General features: G+C 41.5%; 1 long non-coding RNA gene across 1 annotated transcript; it reads left to right on the plus strand.

Annotated features, from left to right (window-relative positions):
- The first annotated feature begins 564 nt into the window (after positions 1-564).
- LOC117509808 lies at positions 565-24,123 on the plus strand. Its single transcript, XR_004560535.1, has 3 exons — positions 565-757; positions 19,298-19,302; positions 24,114-24,123. It is a non-coding gene; the product is annotated as an uncharacterized LOC117509808 (long non-coding RNA).
- Positions 24,124-24,659: the final 536 nt, after the last annotated feature.

Genomic DNA, 24,659 nt, shown 5'->3' on the forward strand with positions numbered 1-24,659 from the left:
TTCTCTCTCTGACACACAGAAACAGTGGCAGCTCCCTGCGGTGCTCCTGCTGAGACGGGTCATGTCAGACATCAACACCCGTCACATCAGCTCTTTTTCTCCCACAGTTCACCACCGCCGACGCTGTCACTAGGCTAACCCCTGCCCCCTCACCCTCGTAAGCCCAGACACTGGCTCCTAATATTCATGTAGACACACACGTCTGTGACATACACTCATAAGTCACAATACACACAAACCCACATTTGAATGCAGCAGCGCCCCAAGGAGACAGACCCCCAACTGGCGTCCACCAGCAAAGGTGCTGATCTTATGTTCTCATCTCAAACCTCTCACCCAGTGTCCTCAGATCATCTGACAAATAAAATAAGCACATAATGGGGCTTTTCTCTTGTCATTCTGTCTTTTTTTTTTCCTGAGTAATAGTTGCTTTTCCATTGCAGGAGCAAGTATCATAGGAGGATCTAGAATCAGAAAGAGGTACGGTGCATGTTTCTAGGGCAGCAGCCAAAATCCTGATTTTCCAGGGATTATTTTATATCTTTTATTTTGTTTCTCTTGGATATCTTTTTAATAGGATGCAATGGGCCCCAGACCCGAGGTCTATAGTGTCAGCTTAACATTACCGGCATTGTATCCGAGGGCTCTCTTCAAGATGGTGACCATTCCCTTAATTGCTGATAACTGCACCTCATGGGCACTTGGGTGACCAGGTTTTGGTTCAAGGTATTTCTTCAGGTTCTTCTTCATAAACCCTGTTGCCTTCACCACAACTGGTATTATGTGTGTTTCCATGTTGTCGTATGTCATTTTTAAGGTCTTGGTATTTCATGATTTTCTCCCTTTCAGCCCTATTCAGGCCAAGGGCGCAATTTAGAACTAGAAATTGGGGGGGACAAAGTGCGAGGCCCGCAGGGCCGAAGCTCACAGGCCGGGGGTCTGGGGTCCGCTTTAGGCCCCCAGAAGCCAGCGGTTTCTAGATAAGCTCAGATGCATTCTGAGCATCCAGAACAGTAATTTTAATGTTTTGAGAAGACCATAAAGTGGACACCATTTGACTTATACAATTTGAAACTGTGGATATAAGTACTTTATTCTGAGAATAGCCAGCACTGATTTTATTAACATCCTGGTGTAAATAAGGTATCACCACATGTGTAGAACTCAAAAAGAATGATAGGTTGACTTTTCATTAAAAAAACAACTGCAATGTGGTAAAATGTATTCATAAATATGAAAGAACAGGCTCTTAATAATAACTATCGCATACTGTATTTTTTTTCTCAAGATTTGTTTTTGCATAAAAAAAAACAACAGATCATAAGTTTAGGATAAATTACTTATCATGAATTTAATTTTCGAAGTGGCACTAATGACAACACTCATACTGAACATAATTTCGCTTGCATAGACTGATTTTGGAGATCAAGCAATAATTGCAGATGGGCTTTCTGAGGTCCCAGATTTTTTTCTGATTTCCTTTTCTAACTTTCAGAATTTAGTAAATTAGCATATGGTCCATTGATATTTATGTGTAGACACTAGTCCCTAGAGGCAACTATTTTTGGTTTCAAATCTGGGCAAATGCAGTCCCAGAAAATTCCGACTGTGACAAACAAGAAACAGATGTTGTAAACACGTCATTGCTGCTAAAAATACAAACTTGCAGAAACAAAGATACTATTCTGACATGGTTTTGCACATAAGACTGACATGGTTTGCACATAAGACTGGCATAGCATGTTTCAAGTACACACATATATGTCAGAAGGTGGGGGAGACATACCATATTCTGTCCCCCCTGGTTGAAAAGGTGGGGGGGACATGTCCCCCTATCCCCCACCAAATTGCGCCCATGATTCAGGCCATAGTCATTGGGGACTGTTACATCAATCATTTTGGCTGTTTTCTCTTGCTTGTTCCAGATGACAATATTAAAATATTATTAACTGAGTGCGAGGTCTGTACTGGAAAATATCAGACTGAGGTGTAAGTATGAACCAAGTGTTAGCCAGGTCCGTGCAATAAACAGAGGTCTGATAATACCGTACAGACAGAGCAAGCAAGGTTAATATTTAGTTTATTATATGGCTATTTTATATATATATATATATATATATATATATATATATATATATATATATATATATATATATATATATATATATATATATATATATACACACACAAACCTACAGTATCGCCCAAATATGATAGCTGCTGATGGTTTTTGGGCTCATAGTCAGACCTGTTCGCTTTCTTCACCTCCATGAAGAACTTGCTAACAGATGGGTCTGGTTGTTAGCTGGTAAGCTTTCAATCTGTGTTTTTTCCGATGCTGTTTAGATGTTTCTGAAGTATGTTCATGTCCAACTTGGTTTTTCTAATCATGTTTTTAGCTTTCTGGTTTGTAATAAATGCGATACATGTTTCAGACCAATTGTCATGGTAACCGGTCAGATATTTTCCCATATCCAAATCAGCTAGTCAGAGTGCACGTAGCATTGCAGCCATAAAATAACCTCCTTCGATATGTCTTCCTGCTGGCCTCTCTTTCTCATAGGAGATAGTGACATTTCCGTTGGATGAAACTGGTGCTGGCTCATGCTCCCAGATGTTTTCCTTTACTTCCACCTCCAGTTCCTTGCATATTAACCAGTGTAGATATTTACAGATCTTATTGTTGTGTTTACACTCTCAACAACTGTATGACAATATCGGCATTGATCATTTTGTGAAATTCCTGCCATTTTTTTAATTATTTGTTAAAAGTCCCTGATCTTGTGCTCCAACAAGAATTCTTTCTCCATCAAAAACCAAGTTTTCCATGTGTAAGTCACTGTATAGATCCTTCTTTATCTATGTATTCTTTTTCCAGTTCTTCTTGAAGTCATCCAGCCCTTCTGTGCTGTCTCCATCTGTCTACTCAACATTTTTGTTCTGTTTTGCTGTATTTCCCCCTGGTCTGTCGTGCTGGTTTTGTTGCAGGTCTCAGATTGTTGTTTTCTCTCTTCTAAGAGGTCTCCTCCAATGTTTTCTACCAATTTTATAATGGAGGTCTGTTGTGGCAAGGTCTCATTGTGATGTTGTGCTACCTTTTTCATGACTTCTTCAAAACTCTTAAGTACTGCCCAATACTTGTTATAGATGCTCTATAAGCCTGGTTGATTTCAGTGAGACCTAGAGTGCCTTCTCTACAAAGGAGATATATTCTGTCCATGCATTGAGCATCTTCCTGATTTTAGTATCTAACTTATTAAGTTCACCCTGTGGCCAGTCTACTATGCCAAAGTATTTTATGCCCTGTTTGAGCAGCATGGTGGCCAAGCAGTTAGTGCACTTGTTTCTAGATCAGAAGGTTCCCAGTTCAACACAACCCCTGCTGATTCTCCATAAGATGGAGAGTTGCATCATGAGGAGCATCCAGCATAAAATGGGGGGTTAAGAAGGCCATAGCTGGGGGGCTGGAAGGCAAAGCTCCCAGAACCTGAAGGTTTTTAGCCATGCTAATGCTGCCCAGAAGCACTTACTGAAAAAAAGTCTGAAGGACCAAAATGACATGGTGAGATGCTGAAGAGCTTCGATCGTTCATATCCGTGACATATACGAGGTCTATTAGAAAACTAAACGGCAGTTTTATAAAAAAAAAACTATATGGATTTGAATCACGTGCGATTACACCAGACATGCTTGAACCCTCGTGTGCATGCGTGAGTTTTTTCACGCGTGTCGGTGACGTCATTCGCCTGTGGGCAGGCTTTGAGTGAGCACTGGTCCAGCTCTCTCAGCTGAAATCCTTTGTCTGAGACGTTGCTGGAGACGGCGCGCGTTGCTTTATCAAAAATTTTTCAGGACCTGTGAGGGATATCCGAGTGGACACTATTCGAGAAATTCAGCTGGTTCTCAGTGAAAAGTTTAACGGCTGATGAGAGATTGTGGAGTTTCTTTTGCTTTAAGGACAGCTCACAAAGTGGATCGGCGCTGCGCGGTCGGAGGTGGCATCTGTCTGGCTGTTTCAAGCTGAAAACTTCTACATTTCGGGCTCTGTTCACCCAGGTCGTCGTCAGAGAACAGAGAAGTTTCAGAAGAAGTTGGCATGAGGAGTTTATGGGGACATTCCACTGTTAAAGGAGATTTTGTAATGAAAGAACGTGCGGGCAAATTCGCCGAGTCGGTTCCGTGACAACGACGCAAATAAGTCTGCTCCGCGACAGGAAAAACACCTCCGTGTTGAAAACCATTTGTAAAATTCAGGCGGCTTTTGATGGCTTCTGAAACTTCTCTGTTCTCTGACGACGACCTGGGTGAACAGAGCCTGAAATGTGGAAGTTTTCAGCTTGAAACAGCGAGACGACGCCGCCTCGGAACGCAGATCGCCGTCAGGCGCCGTGGGCCATCCTTAAAGTGACACTTGCACACCAAAATCTCTCATCAGCCGTTAAAAGTTTTACCGAAAACCAGCTGAATTTATTGAATGGTGTCCACTCAGTTGTGCCTTACAGTTTTTGAAAAAATTTTGATCAAACAAAGCAGCAGTCTCTGAGCCATTCCTAAACAATGAAAAAAACAACGAGAGGGTGGGCCACTCCTCACTCAAAGACTGCCCACAGGCGAATGACATAACCGACAGGCGTGAAAAAACTCTTGCATGCCCACGAGGGTTCAAGCATGTCTGATGTAATCACACGTGATTCAAATCCATATGGTTTTTGAAAAAAATAATAAGGTCGGATACTTTTCTAACAGACCTTGTATATTAGATCATGTGAATGACAGGTGATTCTTCTGACCAAGATGGGTCCTTTTGATAGGCCTTTTTTTTCTTTTTCTTTTTATATAATAACAAAAACAATATTAAAGGAATATGGGATATATTAAATAGCAGTATCAAAAATGGTAATAAAAAACAGAGTTACCCTCAGTATTTCATTGATAATAATGTCAAGAAGGAAAATAAGGATGAGGTAGTCAACGGTTTTAATAATTTTTTTGTAAATATTGGACCAAGCTTGGCAGAAAAAATTGCCGATTCCCAACCTGAGGATTGGAATAATAATCTCATAGAAAGAAATCCCTGTTCAATGTTCCTCACAGCAGTGGATGGAAAAGAAATTATAGACATTGTGAATAATTGTAAATATAAATCATCTACCGATTTAAATGAAATTGATATGGTGGTGGTAAAAGAGGTCATTGAATGGATTGCAGAACCATTAACATACATCTGTAACTTATCATTTCAAACAGGTTTAATTTCCCAATCAAATGAAAATAGCTAAGGTTGTGCCGCTGTATAAGACTGGGGATAGACACCACTTCACAAATTATAGACCTGTTTCTTTGCTTCCACAATTTTCCAAATTATTAGAAAAGTTATTCAATAATAGATTAGACAAATTCATAAATAAATATAAATCACTTACTGATAGTCAATATGGATTCAGAGCACATAGTTCAACATCACTTGCATTAAGAGAATCAGTTGAGGAGATTACAAACGCCATAGACCACAAATTACATTCAGTTGGAATATTTATAGACCTTAAAAGGCTTTTGATACAATCAACCATGACATATTAATCAATAAACTTGAACAGTATGGGATTAGGGGGTTGGTGTTGCACTGGGTGAGAAGCTACTTAAGTAACAGAAAACAGTTTGTGAAGTTGGGGGAATATACATCATCATGCTTGGACAATGCTTGTGGCGTCCCACAGGGGTCAATATTGGGTCCAAAACTATTTCTAATTTATATAACTGATATTGTCAATGTTTCCAAAATATTAAAATTAGTATTATTTGCAGATGACACAAGCATTTTTTGTTCCGGGGGGGATTTGCAGGAGTTACTGAGGAGGATCAGTATAGAAATGGGAAAACTGAAAATATGGTTTGACAGAAACAGATTATCATTAAACTTAAGTAAAACAAAATACATGTTATTTGGCTATTGTAATACAGACATACAGGTTCAGTTACAAGTCGAGGGGGTAGATATTGAAAGGGTACATCAATCAATCATCAATCAATTTTTATTTATATAGCGCCAAATCACAACAAACAGTTGCCCCAAGGCGCTTTATATCGTAAGGCAAGGCCATACAATAATTACGTAAAAACCCCAACGGTCAAAACGACCCCCTGTGAGCAAGCACTTGGCGACAGTGGGAAGGAAAAACTCCCTTTTAACAGGAAGAAACCTCCAGCAGAACCAGGCTCAGGGAGGGGCAGTCTTCTGCTGGGACTGGTTGGGGCTGAGGGAGAGAACCAGGAAAAAGACATGCTGTGGAGGGGAGCAGAGATCAATCACTAATGATTAAATGCAGAGTGGTGCATACAGAGCAAAAAGAGAAAGAAACACTCAGTGCATCATGGGAACCCCCCAGCAGTCTAAGTCTATAGCAGCATAACTAAGGGATGGTTCAGGGTCACCTGATCCAGCCCTAACTTTAAGCTTTAGCAAAAAGGAAAGTTTTAAGCCTAATCTTAAAAGTAGAGAGGGTGTCTGTCTCCCTGATCCGAATTGGGAGCTGGTTCCACAGGAGAGGAGCCTGAAAGCTGAAGGCTCTGCCTCCCATTCTACTCTTACAAACCCTAGGAACTACAAGTAAGCCTGCAGTCTGAGAGCGAAGCGCTCTATTGGGGTGATATGGTACTATGAGGTCCCTAAGATAAGATGGGACCTGATTATTCAAAACCTTATAAGTAAGAAGAAGAATTTTAAATTCTATTCTAGAATTAACAGGAAGCCAATGAAGAGAGGCCAATATGGGTGAGATATGCTCTCTCCTTCTAGTCCCCGTTAGTACTCTAGCTGCAGCATTTTGAATTAACTGAAGGCTTTTCAGGGAACTTTTAGGACAACCTGATAATAATGAATTACAATAGTCCAGCCTAGAGGAAATAAATGCATGAATTAGTTTTTCAGCATCACTCTGAGACAAGACCTTTCTAATTTTAGAGATATTGCGTAAATGCAAAAAAGCAGTCCTACATATTTGTTTAATATGCACTTTGAATGACATATCCTGATCAAAAATGACTCCAAGATTTCTCACAGTATTACTAGAGGTCAGGGTAATGCCATCCAGAGTAAGGATCTGGTTAGACACCATGTTTCTAAGATTTGTGGGGCCAAGTACAATAACTTCAGTTTTATCTGAGTTTAAAAGCAGGAAATTAGAGGTCATCCATGTCTTTATGTCTGTAAGACAATCCTGCAGTTTAGCTAATTGGTGTGTGTCCTCTGGCTTCATGGAAAGATAAAGCTGGGTATCATCTGCGTAACAATGAAAATTTAAGCAATGCCGTCTAATAATACTGCCTAAGGGAAGCATGTATAAAGTGAATAAAATTGGTCCTAGCACAGAACCTTTTGGAACTCCATAATTAACCTTAGTCTGTGAAGAAGATTCCCCATTTACATGAACAAATTGTAATCTATTAGATAAATATGATTCAAACCACCGCAGCGCAGTGCCTTTAATACCTATGGCATGCTCTAATCTCTGTAATAAAATTTTATGGTCAACAGTATCAAAAGCAGCACTGAGGTCTACAGAACAAGCACAGAGATGAGTCCACTGTCTGAGGCCATAAGAAGATCATTTGTAACCTTCACTAATGCTGTTTCTGTGCTATGATGAATTCTAAAACCTGACTGAAACTCTTCAAATAGACCATTCCTCTGCAGATGATCAGTTAGCTGTTTTACAACTACCCTTTCAAGAATTTTTGAGAGAAAAGGAAGGTTGGAGATTGGCCTATAATTAGCTAAGATAGCTGGGTCAAGTGATGGCTTTTTAAGTAATGGTTTAATTACTGCCACCTTAAAAGCCTGTGGTACATAGCCAACTAATAAAGATAGATTGATCATATTTAAGATCGAAGCATTAAATAATGGTAGGGCTTCCTTGAGCAGCCTGGTAGGAATGGGGTCTAATAGACATGTTGATGGTTTGGATGAAGTAACTAATGAAAATAACTCAGACAGAACAATCTGAGAGAAAGAGTCTAACTAAATACCGGCATCACTGAAAGCAGCCAAAGATAACGATACGTCTTTGGGATGGTTATGAGTTATTTTTTCTCTAATAGTTAAAATTTTATTAGCAAAGAAAGTCATGAAGTCATTACTAGTTAAAGTTAAAGGAATACTCGGCTCAATAGAGCTCTGACTCTTTGTCAGCCTGGCTACAGTGCTGAAAAGAAACCTGGGGTTGTTCTTATTTTCTTCAATTAGTGATGAGTAGAAAGATGTCCTAGCTTTACGGAGGGCTTTTTTATAGAGCAACAGACTCTTTTTCCAGGCTAAGTGAAGATCTTCTAAATTAGTGAGATGCCATTTCCTCTCCAACTTATGGGTTATCTGCTTTAAGCTGCGAGTTTGTGAGTTATACCACGGAGTCAGGCACTTCTGATTTAAAGCTCTCTTTTTCAGAGGAGCTACAGCATCCACAGTTGTCTTCAATGAGGATGTAAAACTATTGACGAGATACTCTATCTCACTTACACAGTTTAGGTAGCTACTCTGCACTGTGTTGGTATATGGCATTAGAGAACATAAAGAAGGAATCATATCCTTAAACCTAGTTACAGCGCTTTCTGAAAGACTTCTAGTGTAATGAAACTTATTCCCCACTGCTGGGTAGTCCATCAGAGTAAATGTAAATGTTATTAAGAAATGATCAGACAGAAGGGAGTTTTCAGGGAATACTGTTAAGTCTTCAATTTCCATACCATAAGTCAGAACAAGATCTAAGATATGATTAAAGTGGTGAGTGGACTCATTTACATTTTGAGCAAAGCCAATTGAGTCTAATAATAGATTAAATGCAGTGTTGAGGCTGTCATTCTCAGCATCTGTGTGGATGTTAAAATCACCCACTATAATTATCTTATCTGAGCTAAGCACTAAGTCAGACAAAAGGTCTGAAAATTCACAGAGAAACTCACAGTAACGACCAGGAGGACAATAGATAACAACAAATAAAACTGGTTTTTGGGACTTCCAATTTGGATGGACAAGACTAAGAGTCAAGCTTTCAAATGAATTAAAGCTCTTTCTGGGTTTTTGATTAATTAATAAGATGGAATGGAAGATTGCTGCTAATCCTCCGCCTCGGCCCGTGCTACGAGCATTCTGGCAGTTAGTGTGACTCGGGGGTGTTGACTCATTTAAACTAACATATTCATCCTGCTGTAACCAGGTTTCTGTAAGGCAGAATAAATCAATATGTTGATTAATTATTATATCATTTACTAACAGGGACTTAGAAGAGAGAGACCTAATGTTTAATAGACCACATTTAACTGTTTTAGTCTGTGGTGCAGTTGAAGGTGTTATATTATTTTTTCTTTTTGAATTTTTATGCTTAAATAGATTTTTGCTGGTTATTGGTAGTCTGGGAGCAGGCGCCGTCTCTACGGGGATTGGGTAATGAGGGGATGGCAGGGGGAGAGAAGCTGCAGAGAGGTGTGTAAGACTACAACTCTGCTTCCTGGTCCCAACCCTGGATAGTGACGGTACATGAAAATAAATTTCTGGGGGTGATAATAGATGATAAGATAAACTGGAAGACTCATATAAAACATATACAAAGTAAACTGTCAAGAAGCATTTCAGTTCTAAACAAAGCGAAACATATTCTGGACCACAACTCACTCCGCATTCTTTACTGCTCACTGGTTTTACCATATTTACAGTACTGTGCAGAGGTATGGGGTAATACTTATAAAGGTACAACACAATCACTATCAGTAATGCAGAAAAGAGCTATAAGAATTATTCATAATACTGGCTATAGAGATCATACAAATCCACTATTTTTACAATCCAAAATCTTAAAATTCACAGACTTGGTTCATTTTCAAACAGTACAAATCGTGTATAAATCAATAAACAATTTACTTCCAGCAAATATTAAAAATATGTTTTTTAACAGATCAAGGGATTGCAATCTGAGGGGGAAATTTAATTTAAAGCATCAGTGGGCACGAACAACATTAAAGGGTTTCTGTATTTGTCTGTGGGGTGAGGATGTGGAACAGATTGGGAGTGGGGCTCAAGCAATGTCCAAGCATGAACCAGTTCAAACAGCGGTTACAAAAATATGTTTTTTTCTAGGTATAGGGAGGAGGAAGGCTTGTAAATATATAGTATTTTATATGTAAGTAGGTATGTGTAGGTGTATATATATATATATATATATATATATATATATATATATATATATATATATATATATATATATATATATATATATATATATATATATATATATATATATATACGAGGTCTATTAGAAAAGTATCCGACCTTATTATTTTTTTCAAAAACCATATGGATTTGAATCACGTGTGATTACGTCATTCGCCTGTGGGCAGTCTTTGAGTGAGGAGTCGTCCACCCGCTCGTCGATTTTTTTCATTGTTTAGGAATGGCTCAGAGACTGTTGCTTTGTTTGATAAAAAAATTTTCAAAACTGTAAGGCACAACTGAGTGGACACCATTCAATAAATTCAGCTGGTTTTCGGAAAAAATTTTAACGGCTGATGAGAGATTTTGGTCTGTAGTGTCGCTTTAACGACGGTCCACGGCGCCTGACGGCGATCTGCGCTTCGAGGCGGCAGCGTCTCGCCGTTTCAAGTTGAAAACTTCCACATTTCAGGCTCTGTTGACGCAGTAAGTCGTCAGAGAACAGAGAACTTTCAGAAGAAGTCGGCATGAGGAGTTTATTCGGACATTCCATTGTTAACGGTCATTTTGTAATGAAAGAACGTGCGGACAGAGTCGCATGTCGGGCTGGACCCGACCGCGGGGGGTCGCGGCAGGAAAAACACCTCCGTTGGAAATCTTAACGGGCAAGTTGGAACATGCCCAAGCTGTTAAACAATTTCTCAGTTACTCACTTGTTGAAAGCCATTAAAAGCCGCCTGAATTCTACAAATGGTTTTCAACACGGAGGTGTTTTTCCTGTCGCGGCGCATACAGATTTGCCGAGTCGTCACGGAAACGACTCGGCGAATTTGCGCGTACATCTTTCATTAAAAAAATGTCCTTAAACAGTGGAATGTCCGCATAAATTCCTCATGCCGGCCTCTTCTGAATCTTCTCTGTTCTCTCACGATGTCCTGGGTGAATTAAGCCTTAAATTAGGATGTTTTCAGCTCGAAACAGGCCGACGACAGCGCCTGGAAGCGCTGCAGGACGTCCCGCTCCGTGGGAAGTCCTTACACCGACAGAAACACCCCATAATCTCTCATCAGCCGTTAAACTTTTCACAGAAAACCAGCTTAATTTCTCGAATAGTGTCCACTCGGATATTCCTCACAGGTCCAGAAAAAATTTTGATAAAGCAACGCGCGCCGTCTCGAGCAGCGTGTGAAACAAAGGAATTCAGCCGAGAGGGCGGGACCACATCTCACTCAAGGCCTGCCCACAGGGAAATGACGTCACCGACACGCGTGAAAAAACTCACGCATGCGCACGAGGGTTCAAGCATGATTGGTGTAATCGCATGTCATTCAAATCCATATAGTTAAAAAAAAAAAATAAAAGGGTCGGTTTATTATCTAAGAGACCTCGTATATATATATATATATATAGAAGGGGGTAGGGATAAATAAGCTGATGCTTCACCCTACCCCTTTTCGGACATGTTGGGTACACAGTAGGAACTTTTTTGTTGTTTTCACTGATCTATCTTGTATTTGTTGTTGTATCAAATGTTTGAAATAAACAGTATTCATTCATTCATTCTTCTTTGTTTTTTTAATTAAATACCTCTGAATGTCTGTTCTGGGTTTTATCCTTGGATGTCACCCATGATGACTACAGTAGTTAAAAAGAATAAGCCAACATAAATATCAGAGAGCTGGCTATGACGGAAAACCAAGTCACATTGAAACTGAGAAAATTCAGAAAGTCAAATGCACTACACAACAATACAATTTAGAATTTTTTGAAAAATAATTTATTGGTGTACTGAACACAGACATCCAATGGTTCACCAAAGAAAATTGATAATAATCATCCTAACTGAATAAAAACCAGAAATGAAATACAAGTAATAAAAATTAAATAAAAGTAAGAAACTAACAGAAAAATGCAACACTTTAATAACTTTGATTTGTACCATTTTTTCTGCTAGTTTTATTCCTTAAAAAGTTAAGAGGTCGGTAACACAAAGACAGCCGTTGCCACTTTATCCAGGTGTAGAGCAGATGGGGGTTGGGGGTGGAGGGCAAAGGAGGTACTTTGGGACTAAAGCACTCAAATGCTTCACATCAGGTTGCTGTGGTGGATGAGTGCTGCTCAGCCATGTTGCCAGGACAAACCGAATGGGTGGGTGGCAGTGGCATTCAGTTTTCACAATTGTTCTGGACTAAAAATGGTATGAAAAGCACTGTGTATACCATTACAGTATGACAAGGAAATGTAGAGTGCTAATAATACAACAATAAGATGAGTAACAACCCTTTCTTTGATACAAAACTCCTTACAAACACTAACCACTCTCACTCACTGCATGTCAGCATCAGAGTGCAGCACACAGCATGCACGACAGCTGCATAGCATGATCATTTTTCAGTTTGGGTCAATATAAACAGTTGCTAGCTTACCATTAAAAGACCTACGGGTGATGCATCTTGGTGTGGAATCTTGTAAGGACCTGATCCTTCTGTTCATTCAGGCTTTTACATGTGAGGGCTCTCTCAAAGGCTGACTGAAGCAGTTGCATCTTGCATGCTTGGAGCATGGAATGACATGGTCATTGAAGACATTCTGCAATACTGAGCATGGATTTTCACACATCACAGTGGTGGCAAGAAGTGTTGATCTAAGTTTTATACTGTAGGTGTCACAACATATGTTATGGCTTCCAGTGTTTCGTGGTACTGTCAGGAGTTTCTGTGCTGTCCATGTCTCTTTTGAGTGCACGGACAACTGTTTCCTCACCAGAAAACCTCTCACTTCTGGGTTTGCCATCTAAAGAGCAGAAAGGCAGATGCTTCTCTGATTGTTTTATTTCATGTTACACCTAAAACACTGCTATGGTTATTTATATGACAAAATACAAATCCTTCACATCTTATTTTGTGCCCAGATTTCACACCATGTAAATAGCAATTTGGAGTTGGATATGCCCTAAATGCACCTGTGATATGTGCTTTAGACTGTGCATATCACACAGTCTAAAGCGTAGTCTAATGTAGTCTCCACGACTCATAACATGCGAGAATCATGAGAGATGCTTGCAAGGGTTTGACAACGGATGAAACCACATGGTGAGTGACTGGAGAATCTGACATTCCTTCTTGGAGACATGCAGAAGCTACATGGGAAGAATGCCAAGATAGCAGAGATGATCGGAGAGGAACAGCACTTCTGGAAGTGGCTGAGGGAATCCAACAGCTCTTCTGCTGGGCAATTTGGAATTATGATTTGAATTTGTTTTGTACTGAGGAACGCAATGGGGAAAAATACCCACTGCTGGATAGACTGGGATAATGCAAGTAAAGTGAGAGGTAGCATGACCGGGAATAAAACCCTGGTCTATATATTGGTATCTCAACTCCTTTCCCACTGTGTTTCAAAAGTGTCGTACAGCTTTACTTCAGTTTAGAGTAGGTCACTCAGTGGGAGGAGTTGTTGATCTTCCAATATATAGACCTCGGTTTGAAGAGGTTATTCATTGTAGAAAAAACATAAAACCTGCCACACTTTTTCCTTGCTATTGATCACTACATACTGGAATTTCATCACAATCTGACCAGAACACTAAAGGTTATTGGAGTTTAAAAACACCTTACTCTTATGTTGCATTTATTTTCTCCAAATTTGTCACACAGCTTCACCTGGGCCCTACCACGTGCTGGGTAATCGGGAGAGTCGGGAGTTTTCCCGGTGGGCTGGTCCAACCTGGGGCCGTTGTGAGGGGGTGTTAATATATGCATACATATATGACCACCACTGTTAGGCTCCACAGCAAGACACTTGGGCTGCTGTATCTTAAAGAGAAGACATTAAGTGTTGTAAATGTTTTACAGTCACAAAAATTCACAAGAAAATAACTCGACTGCTTCTTTTGCAACGCTGTTATCTTTTCCAAAGCCTAATGTAGGGACATCCCATTACACGTTTAACACCCCTATGCATTCATTACAGTTAGTTCAGTCCAATCAAGCCCTGTGCACCCAGATGGGACTTGCGCTACCCGTGAGTGAAAAGATGGACAGAAAAAAGCCAGGTGGAGCTGCAGAAGATAAATTAAGAAAAAGAAAGCTTTGGAGGAAGATGCTGCCAAGTGTGCAAAGCTCACAGAAATTTTTTCAAGAAGACAGAGCGAAGAGGGAAATGGTAAATGGGGCTACATGCCTGTTGATGCAACATTTGTAGTACAGTACCACCTCTTCCAGCTACTTACAGACTTCACTGACCTAAGCTGGACAGACACTGTACGATATTTTCAATCATTGTACTTGGCTCCAGCTAAAATTGTGTGACAAAACCGCAGGGTTTAAAAATTCAGAGTGCACGGTTCATGTTCTCACACTGTACAGTCCGATGCTCTGATGCGATCTGACTGCTCACATTGTACATTCAAAAACCACACGTCAGGCTCGTGTTTCCAAAAGCAAAACGTAACAGAAGCTTTTTTTTTCTTTTTAAAAAAAAATTTATTTCATGCCTATCAGCACGCACAGTGAGTGAAGTCAGGTGGGGGTAGACTGAATGCATTTGGCTCATGACCGAAAGAACGAGATCGCGAGTACAATCGGCCGAGATGCATTTCCTCCGCAGGGTGGCTGGGTGCTCCCTTAGAGATAGGGTGAGGAGCTCGGTCACTCGGGAGGAGCTTGGAGTCGAGCCGCTGCTCCTCCATGTCAAAAGGAGCCAGTTGAGGTGGCTCGGGCATCTTTTCCGGATGCCTCCTGGACGCCTCACTGGAGAGGTGTTCAGGGCACGTCCCATCGGGAGGAGGCCCCAGAGAAGACCCAGGACACGCTGGAGGGACTACATCTCTCGGCTGGCTTGGGAATGCCTTGGGGTTCCCCCAGAGGAGCTGGGGGAGGTGTGTGTGGATCGGGAGGTCTGGGCAGCTTTGCTTGAGCTGCTGCCCCCGCGACCCGACTCCGGATAAAGCAGAAGAAAATAGATGGATGGATGGATGGATGGATGGATGCCTGCAACATGTTTCAAAAAAGCTGGGACAGTGGTATGTTTACCACTGTGTTACATCACCTTTAATTCTAACACTCAATAAGCATTTGGGAACTGAGGACACTAATTGTGTCATGATTGGGTATAAATGGAGCATCCCCAAAAGGCTCAGCCGTTCACAAGCAAAGATGGGGCGAAGATCATTACTTTGTGAACAGCTGTGGGAAAAAATAGTCCAACAGTTTAAGAACAATATTTCTCAACTTTAATTGCAAGGAATTTAGGAATTCCGTCATCTACAGTCCATAATATAATTAGAAGATTCAGAGAATCTGGAGAACTTTCTACAAGTAAGCGGCAAGGCCAAAAACCAACATTGAATGCCCATGACCTTTGATCCCTCAGGTGGCACTGCATTAAAAACTGACATCATTGTGTAAAGGATCTTACCATGTGGGCTCAGGAATTCTTCAGAAAACCATTGTCAGTTAATACAGTTTGTCGCTACATCTACAAGTGCAAGTTAAAACTCTACCATGCAAAGCGAAAGCCATACATCAACAACATCCAGAAACGTTGCCGCCTTCTCTGGGCCCGAGCTCATTTGAAATGGACAGACGTCTGTGATGTCTGTGTGGTGTCATTATGAATTCATTCATACCAATCAATCACAAATACTTTACTGATCAATACGGTGCATCCAAAAAGTATTCACAGTGCTGCACTGTTTCCACATTTTTTAATGTGGAAACAATTCCAAAATGGATTGAACATCTCTGTGCACCAACATTCCCCATCCAACCTGATAGAGCTTGAGAGGTGCTGCAAAGAGGAATGGGCAAAACTGCACAAAGATAGGTGCACCAAGCTTGTGGCATCATATTTAAGAAGACTTAAGGCTGTAATTGCTGCCAAAGGTGCATCAACAAAGTACTGACCAAGGGGTGTGAATGCTTAAGTGCATGTGATTTCTTTGATCTTTTTTTTTTTTTTAATTTGCCAAAATTAAAAAAAAAGTTTTTTTCATGTTGTCAGTATGGGGTGTTGTGAGTAAAATTTTGAGGGAAAAAATTTATTTCAATCATTTTGAAATAAGGCTGTAACATAAAATGTGGAAAGAGTGAAGCGCTGTGAATACTTGCTGGATGCACTGTATGTTTGTTACCCTGTTCGTCTGTGAAACAGTGATAGCATGGTGTTGTTTTCACTGGAGTGCATGTGTCTGTGTGCTTGTGGACAAAATAACTCACAAAGTGATGGATTCCCTTCAGATGTGGTGGGAATACTACTTGAATGGATTAGATTAGATTTTGTAGTAGTTTGGTCAAAGGTGAAAGTCAAAGTAGTAAGTAAGTAATGTTTATTTATATAGCACCTTTCACAGACAAGGAAAGTCACAAGGTGCTTCACAAAAAACACACACAGATAAAAATACTGAGAATAAAAGACAATGTACATCACAATAAAATAACTCTAAGACACACACTAAGTAAGTCCCTTCGGCTGCTCCCTTGTTTGCACTCGGGGTCACCACAGCAAATCCAAGGTGGATCTGCATGTTGATTTGGCACAGGTTTTACGCCGGATGCCCTTCCTGACGCAACTCCACATTACATGGAGAAATGTGGCAGGGGTGGGATTTGAACCCAGAACCTTCTAAACTGAGACCAAGCGCATTAACCACTTGGCCACCACCCCTGCTAACTCTAAGACACACACAGTGGTCATAAAACAGCCCTCTCACTACTAAGGATTGAATGCTGGAGCAAAGGTGGGTTTTAAGTTTGCTCTTAAAAACATCGACAGAGTCCAGCGAACAAAAAGACAAAGGGAGATCATCCAGAGCCTTGGTGCAATGGCCTGGAAAGCGCATCTCCTCGGGTCTTAAAGTGGGTACGAGGGACCCTCAGAAGGTTCTGATCCACTGACTCAGGCTCCGAGCGGGAGCGTAGGGACATAATAGGCCTCTAATGTAGGAGGGAGCTGGCCCATGCAAAGCTCTAAAAGTCAACACGAGGATCTTAAAATGGAAAAGCAACGACACTGGGAGCCAATGAAGAGACTTTAAAATAGGAGAGATATGAGTCCTTTTGTTTGAGCGAGACAGCAGCCTTGCTGCAGAATTTTGGACCTGCTGCAGACAGGACAGCTCCTTTTTGTTCAGACTGGAAAACAAACTGTTGCAGTAGTCCAAACGAGAAGATACAAAGGCATGAATAATCAACTTAAGATCATCTTTTGAACAATTGATCTGAATTTAGAATCTTCCTCAACTGGTAGAAACAGTTTTTGGTTAGCTGCTTGGAATGATGCTCAAATGACATTTTTTATCAAAGATAACACCTAGGTTTCTCAGGCTAGATTTTGCTGATGAGCTCAAACGACCTAAATACTGTTTAATCCCCGGAATGACATCATCGGGGGCAACAACCAGCACCTCAGTTTTATCCAAATTTAACTGCAGCGAATTTGCACCGAGCCATTGTTTTATTTTGTCAAGGCAGTTCAGTAGAGAGTCCAATTTCTGGATCTCAGGGGCTTTAAATGAGCAGTAAATTTGGATGTCATCAGCAAATAAATGATAAGAAACATCAACAAACTCCTGGATAATCTTTCCTAAGGGGAAAACATAAAGCAAAAACAAAATTGGATTTTAAAAGAAAACTGTCAGACTAGAAGCACTCGGAGACCGCAAACTTCTGCCAAGGCCATAGGGTCACTGACATCACATGGCATACCCTTTGGCAAAGAGACTTATTCCACATCGTTTCACGCATCTTCCGTCATGTTTCAGATTCAGTGGTTAAACCCTTAGATCTTCAGCAAATGTATTTCGAAAGAGAAACTGCATGAATACACAAGTTTTTTTTTATTTTCTAATAAGTTGATTCAGTGAGGAGAAACAAATGCTAAATGATTGTTGTGTCATAACTTAATTTTTGTTCAACCTTTGTGACCCGTCTTCATGAAGTTAGATGCAAAAATCACACAATTGGCCAATCCTGCAATGATAAAGAATCCTTAAAAAAAAATACTGGATCTGGATTCTGTGTTCCAGATCATAACAAAAATTTAATGACTTCTAAGTTAGGCAGATACACCCTGGTAAAACTTTTATTGAAATCCATTGAGGATTTTTTGAGTAATCCTGCTAACAAACCAACCAACCAACTAACCAACCAACCAACGAACAAACGGACGCGACCGAAAACATAACCTCCTTGACGGAGGTAAAAATCACCTTTATTTGTATATCTCAAAAACCAATAAGCCTAGCTGGGTCAAACTTGATGGGAGTATTACTTGGATAGATATCTAGAGAAAATTAGATTTTGGAGGAGTTTGGTCAAAGGTCAAGATCAAGAAAATACAATTCAAAATTTTTGAATATTTCAACAATCAAGACAACTATAGATGGATAATCTAAAACATATACTGATCAGACTGTCTGGATAGGTTCCAGCCCCCCCCCACACACACACACACACTCACACCACCACCACCACTGACCCTTAATTGGAGTAAGTGGAGAAATTGGATGGATAATAAGAGCCAGCGACATGACAGCAACAACTTTTTAAGGTGACCTACGACTCTGATTTTAAAATCTAATTTTTGAGAAAACAATGCCCAGAGCTATTTTTGATCATAACCTCACTCTTAATTAAGCTACAGTCCTACAAAAACTGGTCCAGGATTGACAGGTTAGAGATTCAGTGTGGTGTCAGACTGGATGCTGCATATATCATTCTGTATTTCTGTCATTCTTAAAGTCAGAGTCAAAAGTGCAACTTTTTGTTTTTCATATGAAATGTGGTCCGCACTCAGAAAAGGTCTTCAGATGAGGTGATGTGTGTACGTCTGTGTGGGTACTTGTTGGTGGGGTTACATCCCAGACATGTTTCCACGGTAACAAGGTGCTCCCTGTCGCCGTCGGGTCTCGGCCAAGTTGGGCGCCATGGTGACTGGGTGGTGACAGACACTTTGACGAGTCCGCCAAGCCAGTGTGGTTGGGTCAACCTTAAAAAGTCACACAAATGCACAGACAAGTACACTTCACAGACAATAAATATATGAAACGCATATAATTTACATTTATGTGTACACCCTGCAAACACATTAACAGACAAGGTTGTGTAGGATTACTTTGAAATGTAATCCAAAAGTAATCATATTACAAGTAATCCAAATGTATGTACATACATACATGTAATCCACATGTATTCCTTCAAAGTAACCCTACCCAACCTTGTTAACAGATATATGAGCAATATGAGATGCTCACGTTCAGACGAATGCAAAATCAACTCAAACCCACCAGATGTGTTTTGTACATTGTGTGCACACTTGTGTTTGTGCCTACTTTTGTGTGCTTTACGACATATGCAAAAAGATGTTTGCAACAGTAGAAAAATGTAGTTTTTATGTGAATAATGAAAGGCTTTATCGTTGATATTGCCAAAACCATGACATCTTTTAAAACATCAGCAGCGCTCATCTTTATTTACATTAATAGCATCGATGTGTTTTTTTGTGTGTGTGTTGCCTGCACTGGGATTGGTGATTTATATTTCTGCAGCATATCCACCTACACGTATCTGCATAGAAACACATACACACAGATATCTACATAGCCAGTGGAAGTTCACAGCAACTAAGACACCAAAGAGTATCAAAATGCAGATGTATAACACACTCACACTCTCCAAAAACTTGACCAGGAGGAGGACAGGAGAAGGCAAGGAGCCACAGTTTGAGCCTCCTGCTGTGATGGGTCATGACCCCTATCAGACTCTGTGTCAGTCTGACTATTGTCCCCAAGTGTAGTGCACAAAGCACACACACACACACACACACCACACACACACACACACACACACACACCACACACACACACACACACACACACACACACACACACACACACACACATACACATACACACACACTGCTATAACTTACATGGTCTCCATGACAATGGAATGGGGAGGTGACAGTAAGAGGGCGGCAGAATGGCGCTGTATCTGCTGCTGTGGTTTTTGATTAGAAGAAATCAGGAAATCATCATGATACAGTATACAGTGCATCAGAAAAGTATTCACCGAGCTTCACTTTTTCCACATTTTTTATGTTATAGCCTTATTCCAAAATGGATGAAATTCATTATTTTTACACAAAATTCTACACATTATATCCCTTAATGAAAATATTAAAATTTTTTTTTATTTTTTATTTTAGCAAATTTATTTAAAAAAAAAAAAAACTAAGAAATCACATGTACGTAAGTACTCACAGCCTTTGCCATGAAGCTCAAAATTAAGCTCAGGTGCATCCTGTTTTCACTGATCATCCTTGAGATGTTTCTACAGCTTAATTGGAGTCCACCTGGGATAAATTCAGTTGATTGGACATGATTTGGAAAGACACACACCTGTCTACATATAAGGTCCCACAGTTGACAGTGCATGTCAGAGCATAAACCAAACATGAAGTCAAAGGAATTGTCTGTAGACCTCCGAGACAGGACTGTCTGGAGGCACAAATCTGGGTAAGAGTACAGAAACATTTCTGCTGCTTTGAAGGTCCCAATGAGCACAGTGGCCTCCATCATCTGGAAATGGAAAAATTTCACTCTGTTACAGCTCCAGCATTCCTCTGTGGAGAGACAAGAACTTTCCAGAAGGACAACCATCTCTGCAGCAATCCACCAATCAGGCCTGTATGGTAGAATGGCCAGACAGAAGCCACGCCTTAGTAAAAAGCACATGGTAGCCCTCCTGATGTTTGTCAAAAGGCACCTAAACTCTCAGACTCTCAGACTATGAGAAACAAAATTCTCTGGTTTGATGACACAAAGATTGAACTCTTTGGTGTGAATGCCAGGTGTCATGTTTGGAGGAAATCAGTGAAGCAATGTGGTGGCAACATCATGCTGTGGGGATGTACATTCAACAAAAATATAAATGCAACACTTTTGGTTTTGCTCCCATTTTGTATGAGATGGACTCAAAGATCTAAAACTTTTTCCACATACATAATATCACCATTTCCCTCAAATATTGTTCACAAACCAGTCTAAATCTGTGATAGTGAGCACTTCTCCTTTGCTGAGATAATCCATCCCACCTCACAGGTGTGCCATACCAAGATGCTGATTAGACACCATGATTAGTGCACAGGTGTGCCTTAGACTGCCCACAATAAAAGGCCACTCTGAAAGGTGCAGTTTTATCACACAGCACAATGCCACAGATGTCGCAAGATTTGAGGGAGCGTGCAATTGGCATGCTGACAGCAGGAATGTCAACCAGAGCTGTTGCTCGTGTATTGAATGTTCATTTCTCTACCATAAGCCGTCTCCAAAGGCGTTTCAGAGAATTTGGCAGTACATCCAACCAGCCTCACAACCGCAGACCACGTGTAACCACACCAGCCCAGGACCTCCACATCCAGCACGTTCACCTCCAAGATCGTCTGAGACCAGCCACTCGGACAGCTGCTGAAACAATCGGTTTGCATAACCAAAGAATTTCTGCACAAACTGTCAGAAACCGTCTCAGGGAAGCTCATCTGCATGCTCGTCGTCCTCATCGGGGTCTCGACCTGACATTCGTCGTCGTAACCGACTTGAGTGGGCAAATGCTCACATTCGCTGGCGTCTGGCACGTTGGAGAGGTGTTCTCTTCACGGATGATGCGAAGGAGATGTGTTGCACTGCATGAGGCAAATGGTGGTCACACCAGATACTGACTGGTATCCCCCCCAATAAAACAAAACTGCAGCTTTCAGAGTGGCCTTTTATTGTGGGCAGTCTAAGGCACACCTGTGCACTAATCATGGTGTCTAATCAGCATCTTGATATGGCACACCTGTGAGGTGGGATGGATTATCTCACCAAAGGAGAAGTGCTCACTATCACAGATTTAGACTGGTTTGTGAACAATATTTGAGGGAAATGGTGATATTGTGTATGTGGAAAAAGTTTTAGATCTTTGAGTTCATCTCATACAAAATGGGAGCAAAACCAAAAGTGTTGCGTTTATATTTTTGTTGAGTATATTTCAGCAGCAGGAACTGGGAGATTAGTCAGGATTGATGAATGCAGCAATGTACAGAGACATCCTGGATGAAAACCTGCTCCAGAGCGCTCTTGACCTCACACTGGGATGACAGATCATCTTTCAGCAGGACAATGACCCTAAGCACACAGCCAAGATATCAAAGGAGTGGCTTCAGGACAACTCTGTGAATGTCCTTGAGTGGCCCAGTCAGAGCCCAGACCTGAATCCGATTGAACATCTCTGGAGAGATCTGAAAATGGCTGTGCACTCACGCTCCCCATCCAACCTGATGGAGCTTGGGAGTTGCTGCAAAGAGGAATGGGCACTGCCCAAAGATAGGTGCACCAAGCTTCATATTATATATATATATATATTATATATATTATATATATATATATATTCCAAGCATCATATTCAAGAAGACTTGAGGCTGTAATTGCTGCTAAAGGTACATCAACAAAGTATTGAGCAAAGGGTGTGAATACTTAAGTACATGTGATTTCTTATTTTTATTATTATTATTATTTTAACAAATTTGCAAAAATTAAAAATATCATGTTGTCATTATGGGGTGTTGTGAGTAGAATTTTGAGGAGAAAAAATGAATTTATTCCATTTTGAAAATAAGGCTGTAACATAACAAAATGTGGAAAAAGAGAAGGGCTGTGAATACTTTCTGGATGCACTGTACATGCACTGTGCATATGTTATATGTATTTATGTAGGTATGTATGTATACATGTGACCACAAGTTGCAGCTATACATATATTCGATAGTCGCAAAGAAATCTGTTTAAAAAAAGAGGGAGGTAGAACAGCTGAAGGGGCTCATGCAAAGCATGAGATTGGATTTACATATGTTGACAGTGCCATCATGTAGTAAACCATTGGATTTAAGGTGATGGTCTAGTGGTTGGGCTTGAGACCAGAAGATCCTGGGTTCAAAATCCCCGCCTGACTGGAAAATCACTAAGGGCCCTTGGGCAAGGTCTTTAATCCCCTATTGCTCCCGGTGTGTAGTGAGCGCCTTGTATGGCAGCACCCTGACACCGGGTGAATGTGAGGCATTATTGTAAAGCGTCTGATGCAGATGGAAAAAGTGCTATATAAATGCAGTCCATTTACCATTAATCCAGGTATTTCAAATAAAACTACACTAAAAGTTAAACATTCTCAGTGATTGAGGGGCTAAATAAAATTACTGTTGGGAAGGTGTCGTAGCACGGACCCACAACAGGGGGCGCAAATGAACGGACAATGAATACTGCTGGCAGAAAGCAGAAATATGATGAGTGAGTGTGAGTCCGCACACTCAGTAAATCCACAGTTAACGAGGGAGGAAGCGCCTCCACCTCCAAGCACACACTCGTGCAGCTCCTGTTTGAGCACTTATCTGGGTGGGAGGTGTTGCGAAGCCGTCGCTGAACACCTCAAACGCCACCTCCACAGACGAGTCTCACCGACAGGAAAACGGCTGCAAAGAAGAGTTTAGACAGATATACAGTCTTAAGTTCACAGAGAAATTTCCTTGGTAATGGTAGTCGATTTCTCGGCGGGGAGGTGGAGTTGCAGTCCGGCTTTTATGGTGGTGATGATGAACGAGTGACAGCTGGTGCAGAGGATGAGTGACAGCTGTCACTTCTTCTGGGTCTGGCGCCCTCTCGTGCTTGGAGCCCGCACTCCAAGCAGGGCGCCCTCTGGTGGTGGTGGGCCAGCAGTACCTCCTCTTCAGCGGCCCACACAACAGGACCCCCCCTCAACGGGCGCCTCCTGGCGTCCGACCAGGCTTGTCCGGATGTCTTGCGTAGAACTCGGCCAGGAGGGCCGGGTCCAGGATGAAGCTCCTCTTCACCCAGGAGTGTTCTTCAGGTCCATACCCCTCCCAGTCCACCAGATATTGGAAACCCCGGCCCTTACGACGGACGTCCAGGAGCCTGCGGACTGTCCAGGCAGGCTCCCCGTCAATGAGCCGGGCAGGAGGCGGCGTAGGTCCCGGAGTACAGAGGTGCGAGATGCGGTGTGGTTTGAGACGGGAAACATGAAAGACAGGGTGAATCCGCAGTGAAGCCGGGAGTTGAAGCTTCACTGCGGCCGGGTTGATGATCTTGAGGATCTTAAAGGGTCCAATGAATCTGTCTTTCAACTTTGGGGAGTCGACACACAAAGGGATGTCCTTGGTCGAGAGCCACACCTCCTGCCCGGGCTGGTATGTGGGGGCCGGGGAACGCCGGCGGTCCGCATGGGCCTTGGCCCTCGTCCGGGCCTTTAACAGGGCAGAGCGGGCGGCCTGCCACACCCGGCGGCACCTCCTGAGGTGGGCCTGGACCGAGGGCACACCGACCTCTCCCTCCACCAGCGGGAACAATGGGGGCTGGTACCCCAAACATGCCTCAAAAGGGGAGAGGCCGGTAGCAGACGAAACTTGGCTGTTG

This window comes from Thalassophryne amazonica, chromosome 5, assembly GCF_902500255.1.
Source record: "Thalassophryne amazonica chromosome 5, fThaAma1.1, whole genome shotgun sequence".
Taxonomy (NCBI): Eukaryota; Metazoa; Chordata; class Actinopteri; order Batrachoidiformes; family Batrachoididae; genus Thalassophryne; species Thalassophryne amazonica.